The following is a 7,077-nucleotide window of genomic DNA, read 5'->3' as shown; positions in this document are numbered from 1 at the left end:
TTTGGGTTTTATTTTATATGAGCAGGTTTCTGGTCCTTGTCATCAGAAGCAGTTTTAGGCATGCTTCATTGGCATATTTGGGGGGGTTGGCAGGTGCAAGTGCTCCCAGGTGGCATGGCTGGGGGGGGCACCATCCACTACTCCCATACTGGGAAGATGGCCACACAGATAGAGCCAGAACACCACTCTTACAACTCTGAAATGGAGGGAGCCACTCTTACATTGCTTCTTGCATCAGCTCTTCCCTTCTGACTGCTTCCTTCCCCCTGCAGGACCTGTTCCTCCCTTCGTCCCTGCAGAGATTGGCCAGCTCTGGTTGCAACTTGCAAGAATTCAAAGCAGGCATTGCTCTGCAGTGACTTGTGCTGAGTGTTGTAGCTTGGCAGGAGACAAGCTGGGCAGGGGTGTGAGGAAGAAACTGCCCAAATAATAGCTTGGGGCAATGCATATTTGGTCTGGCATGCAGGCCTGGTGTAGTAGCAAGACGTTCTTGTTGTCTGAGACACTCTTATGATCAACCCCCCCCCCCGCCCAAAAAGATTAAAAAAAAACAAACACTCTGGTGACAAATAAAACCAAGGAGGCATGGCCTTTCTTTAATTATGACAGAGTCCTGTCTAAGACCTGGCTCTCCTCTAGCACCTTGATCTTTTTCCCAGCTTTTGCAAGTAAAGCAGCATCATGTCCATAATGATCACAAGCCTGTATAGCACCTCTGTCTGATCCATTTCTTTGTGCTGCTGGTTGTGCTCAGTTCCAGAGCGCTTTGGAGGATGGGAGTTTAGACCTCTCAGAGACTGATGAGAAGACAAATTCATGAATATCACAGGGGTTACATTTAGCCATCATGATTAATAAATCAATTAAAAGGGGCACAGCCCTTCTTTAATTCTGGCAGATCTAAGGCTCTTCATCACTGAGGCCTGGCTCATCTCTGGTCCCTCCAAACTCTTAATCATCTTTGTAGTTTTCACCAGCAGTGCGATGTGCTCCCCATGATGATGATCAGCTGGTACAGCATCTCTAGTTGGTCCATTTCTTTGTGCTGCTGTGTGAGCTGAATTGCAGTGTGCTTTGGAGAGAAAGAGAGGAGGGGGAGTTGAGAAAACTGGTTCTTTCTTCCTGCAGGCTGAATGGCCCTCAGTTACCGATGAGAAAACAAATTCATAAATACCACCGGGGTTCCATTTAGCCATTGCAGCTTGTAGCCATTGAAAGATCAACTGTCTGAATTTGGCATCCTTCAGCACTGCCCCCTTTCTCAGTTGCCACTTTCCTCTAGCCTGGACTTGCTAGTCTTCACTCAGAACAGGGTTTATAGTTTACGTTGTAAACTTTGCTTAATATAATCTTTCTACAAGGCTTTCCCTAAGTCGGCTTTCAGCCCTAGGAAAAACATGCAAAGTAATAGTGGAGAAGAGATTGTCTCTGTGCAAGCACAAGGATTTCTCCAACCAGTCCCCCTCCCTTGGGATGGGGTAGGGGAATTCCAGTTGTCAGCCTTTTAAGGCAAGGAGGAAGGAAAGGAGGAAAAGCCTCAAGGAGGAAGGAAAGAGCCATCACTCCCTAACCTGGGACAGAGGTGGCATTTGAAGGAGAGCCCCTCCAGATGACCTAAAAGGGCAAGCAGTAATGTTTGCAAGAAGGCGATCCTTCAGATCGCCTGGACCCAAACATGAAGTACCTTAATGGTCAAAACCAACACCTTGAATTGGGACCAGAAGCCAGTGTAGCTGATGAAGCAGTGGTCCAACAGCATCCAACTGTCTGGCCTCATGATCATCCAGGCCACTGCATTCTGTACTAACTGCAGCTTCAGAGGGTGCTACATAAGTGTCAGGTATTACCATTGTTTTGCTACAACAGGCTTCACATGGCAACCACTCTGGATATGGTGGATGTACAGTCAGATCTCTTTACATGCAACTTATATATCTGTGAATTTGCTTATCCACAAAGGGTTGGACTGCTACCTTCTCTCATTATCTGCTATGCAGAGACATTAGAGACAGGAGACATGCAGAAACGGGGCTGCAGGGACATTCAGAATGGCGCCTTTGACCAGCGAGGACCTCTTCAAAATGGCCAGCTTCTGCCAGTCATTTTAAAGGGGTCACCACTGGTTGCAGGTGCCATTCTGAAAGTCCCTGCAGCTTCTGCAGAATTCAGAGATTTTTTTGGCACTGTCTGTGCTGTCCGAGGGTCTCTGCTGGATACTTCTGATGGCATGAAGGTTACCCCTTGTACCTAGCTCCACTGGTCCTATACAATTGATGGTTCGTTATCTGCAAATTTGCTATCCAGTGGGGTTTCCAGGAACCTAAACCTAGTGCAGCTTTTCTCAACATTTGTCCCCTGCTGTAACACTTTGCATCATTGGAAGTACCACTGGAAGTTATGGGCAATGAAGAGCTCAATCCTATCCAATTTTCAAGTGCTGGTGCAACCATGCCAACGAGGCATGCGCTGTATCCTGTGGTGGGGAGGCAGTCACAGAGGCCACCTCAAGGTATGGGAACATTTGATTCCTTACCTTGGGGCTGCATTGCAGCAGCACTTGTGCTGGAAAATTGGATAGGATTGGGCCCAAAGTCATCACCAGTTACTTCCAGATTGGGAGGCCAGAGGCAACGAAACAAACACCAGTAAGAGGCTCAGGGTGGATGCTTTTTCAAGAGTTCAAAAACACACACTGGAGCTTTGCCCACCTTCCAGGTGGGTCATGTTGCATTGCTGGTCTTACTGCCAGGTGGCAGGGAGTCCCACAAGTACCACTGGACACCACCTCAAGTACCACTGGTGATGCAAGTACCACTGGTTGAGAAAAACTGCCCTAATGAGAACTGACTTTAATTAGAAGTCACCTAAAACCAGCTCAGACTAAAAAAAAACCAATAGCTCAACAGCATGTTCCTAATTTAAGGCTACAATCCTATGCACACTTAGCTGGGAGTAAGCCTTATTGAGTATAGTGGGACTTATTTCGCAGTAGACAACCATAGGATTGGGCTCCATGTCTGCAATCCTATCCACACTTACCTGGGGATAAGTCCAGGTATTGTATATTGTATTGTATTGGCAACCTTCAGTCTCGAAAGACTATGGTATCGCGCTCTGAAAGGTGGTTCTGGTACAGAGTCTAGTGTGGCTGAAAAGGCCGATTCGGGAGTGACAATCCCTTCCACACCAGGAGCAAGTGCAGTCTGTCCCTGGTCTGTCTCCCTGGCTATGGGCCTTCCTTCTTTGTCTCTTAGCCTCAGACTGTTGGCCAAGTGTCTCTTCAAACTGGGAAAGGCCATGCTGCACAGCGGGCCGCTCAGAGGCCAGGGTTTCCCACTTGTTGAGGTCCATAAGAACATAAGAACAGCCCCACTGGATCAGGCCATAGGCCCATCTAGTCCAGCTTCCTGTATCTCACAGCGGCCCACCAAATGCCCCAGGGAGCACACCAGATAACAAGAGACCTCGTCCTGGTGCTCTCCCCTACATCTGGCATTCTGACTTAACCCATTCCTAAAATCAGGAGGTTGCGCATACACATCATGGCTTGTACCCCATAATGGATTTTTCCTCCAGAAACTCGTCCAATCCCCTTTTAAAGGCGTCTAGGCTAGACGCCAGCACCACATCCTGTGGCAAGGAGTTCCACAGACCGACCACGCGCTGAGTAAAGAAATATTTTCTTTTGTCTGTCCTAACCCGCCCAACACTCAATTTTAGTGGATGTCCCCTGGTTCTGGTATTATGTGAGAGTGTAAAGAGCATCTCCCTATCCACTCTGTCCATCCCCTGCATAATTTTGTATGTCTCAATCATGTCCCCCCTCAAGCGTCTCTTTTCTAGGCTGAAGAGGCCCAAACGCCGTAGCCTTTCCTCATAAGGAAGGTGCCCCAGCCCCGTAATCAGCTTAGTCGCTCTCTTTTGCACCTTTTCCATTTCCACTATGTCTTTTTTGAGATGCGGCGACCAGAACTGGACACAATACTCCAGGTGTGGCCTTACCATCGATTTGTACAACGGCATTATAATACTAGCCGTTTTGTTCTCAATACCCTTCCTAATGATCCCAAGCATAGAATTGGCCTTCTTCACTGCCGCCGCACATTGGGTCGACACTTTCATCGACCTGTCCACCACCACCCCAAGATCTCTCTCCTGATCTGTCACAGACAGCTCAGAACCCATCAGCCTATATCTAAAGTTTTGATTTTTTGCCCCAATGTGCATGACTTTACACTTACTGACATTGAAGCGCATCTGCCATTTTGCTGCCCATTCTGCCAGTCTGGAGAGATCCTTCTGGAGCTCCTCACAATCACTTCTGGTCTTTACCACTCGGAAAAGTTTGGTGTCGTCTGCAAACTTAGCCACTTCACTGCTCAACCCTGTCTCCAGGTCATTTATGAAGAGGTTGAAAAGCACCGGTCCCAGGACAGATCCTTGGGGCACACCGCTTTTCACCTCTCTCCATTGTGAAAATTGCCCATTGACACCCACTCTCTGCTTCCTGGCCTCCAACCAGTTCTCAATCCACGAGAGGACCTGTCCTCTAATTCCCTGACTGTGGAGTTTTTTCAGTAGCCTTTGGTGAGGGACCGTGTCAAACGCCTTCTGAAAGTCCAGATATATAATGTCCACGGGTTCTCCCGCATCCACATGCCTGTTGACCTTTTCAAAGAATTCTATAAGGTTTGTGAGGCAAGACTTACCCTTACAGAAGCCATGCTGACTCTCCCTCAGCAAGGCCTGTTCATCTATGTGTTTTGAGATCCTATCTTTGATGAGGCATTCCACCATCTTACCCGGTATGGATGTTAGGCTGACCGGCCTATAGTTTCCCGGGTCCCCCCTCTTTCCCTTTTTAAAAATAGGCGTGACATTCGCTATCCTCCAATCTTCTGGTACTGTGGCTGTTTTGAGGGACAAGTTGCATACCTTAGTCAAGAGATCTGCAACTTCATTCTTCAATTCCTTAATAACCCTTGGGTGTATGCCATCAGGGCCCGGTGACTTATTGATCTTTAATTTATCAATGAGGTCTGAAACATCTTCTCTTTTAACCTCTATCTGACTTAACTCCTCGGTTAGGAGGGGCCGTTCGGGCAGCGGTATCTGCCTGAGGTCTTCTGCCGTGAAGACAGATGCAAAGAACTCATTTAATTTCTCTGCCATCTCTAAGTCTCCTTTTATCTCCCCTTTCCCTCCCTCACCATCCAGAGGGCCAACCGCTTCTCTGGCGGGTTTCCTGCTTCTAACATATTTGAAGAAGCTTTTATTATTCCCCTTAATGTTGCTGGCCATGCGTTCCTCATAGTCTCGCTTGGCCTCCCCTATCACCTTCTTACATTTCTTTTGCCACAGTTTATGTTCCTTTTTATTCTCTTCATCAGGGCAAGACTTCCATTTACGGAAGGAAGCTTCCTTGCCCTTCACAGCCTCTCTAACTTGGCTGGTTAGCCATGCGGGCACTCTCCTGGATTTAGTGGAACCCTTCTTTCTTTGCGGTATACACCTCTGCTGGGCCTCTATTACTGTTGTTTTAAGCAGCCTCCATGCACTCTGGAGAGACTGGACTCTTTTTACCCTCCCTTTCAACCTCCTTCTAACCAGCCTCCTCATTTGAGGGAAGTCCGCCCGTCGGAAGTCAAGGGTTTTTGTTAGAGATTTGCCTGGTATTCTTCCCCCAACGTGCACGTCAAAACGGATCGCAGCATGATCACTGTTCCCCAATGGCTCAGTAACGTTTACATCTCTAACCAGGTCCTGCATACCGCACAAAATTAAATCCAGAGTCACCTGTCCTCTGGTGGGCTCCTTGACTAGCTGATCTAAGCCACAGTCATTTAGCACGTCAAGAAATCCGGTTTCCTTATCGTGACCAGAACACAAATTGACCCAGTCAATATGAGGATAATTGAAGTCCCCCATGATTACAACCCTGTCCTTCCTTGTCACCTCCCTGATCTGTTTCCTCATTTCAAGGTCCCCATCAGATTTCTGGTCTGGAGGACGATAGCACGCCCCCAGTATTACATCGCTGCACAAGCCTGGTAATTTAACCCACAGAGATTCTACGGTGGAGTCGAACCCACCTTCAATCTCTACTTTGCTGGATTCTATCCCTTCCTTAACATAAAGGGCCACCCCACCTCCAACACGCCCCTGCCTGTCCCTCCTGTAGAGTTTATAGCCCGGGATTGCGGTATCCCACTGATTCTCCGCATTCCACCAGGTTTCCGTTATGCCCACTATGTCAATATTTTCCCTTGTCACCAGACATTCCAGTTCTCCCACCTTTGCTCGTAGACTTCGGGCATTCGCATAAAAGCATTTATACACGGAATGCCCCAGGATGGGCTGCTTATTCGCTCCTTTGTCCCCGCATCCTCTCATTGTGCCAAACCGTCTATCACATCCCATCACCCTACCTTTCCCAATTTCTTCTCCTACCCTGCCTTTGTCTTGTTGTTCTCTAACCTCCCCATCCTCATCCCATAGGGATGAGGAGTCCCGAACTGGATGCCCCTCGGCTCCTGTCGGCCTTCCCCCAGGGATCAGTTTAAAAGCTGCTCTGCCACCTTTTTAATGTTATGCGCCAGCAGTCTGGTTCCATTCTGGTTCAAATGGAGCCCGTCCCTCTTGTACAGGCCCCGCTTGTCCCAAAACGTTCCCCAGTGCCTAACGAATCTAAACCCCTCCTCCCTACACCACCGTCTCATCCACGCATTGAGACCCCTGATCTCCGCCTGCCTAGCTGGCCCTGCGCGTGGAACAGGTAGCACTTCAGAGAACGCTACCTTTGAGGTCCTGGCTTTCAGCTTCCTGCCTAAAAGCCTAAATTTGGCCTCCAGGACCTCCCAGCTACACTTGCCCACGTCGTTGGTGCCGACATGCACCACAGCCGCTACCTCTCCCCCAGCACTGTCTACTAGCCTGTCTAGACGAGAAGTCCATCCCTAGACTAGTCCATCTGTCTAGACGAGAAGGTCCATCCCTAAGACCTTCAGGTCCCTCTTGCAGATGTCCTTGTATCGCAGCTGTGGTCTACCTGTAGGGCACTTTCCTTGCACGAGTTCT

Source organism: Tiliqua scincoides, chromosome 8, assembly GCF_035046505.1.
Source record: "Tiliqua scincoides isolate rTilSci1 chromosome 8, rTilSci1.hap2, whole genome shotgun sequence".
In the NCBI taxonomy this organism is placed as follows: domain Eukaryota; kingdom Metazoa; phylum Chordata; class Lepidosauria; order Squamata; family Scincidae; genus Tiliqua; species Tiliqua scincoides.
The sequence above is the reverse complement of the archived record's forward strand: the minus strand, read 5'-3'. Positions refer to the sequence as shown.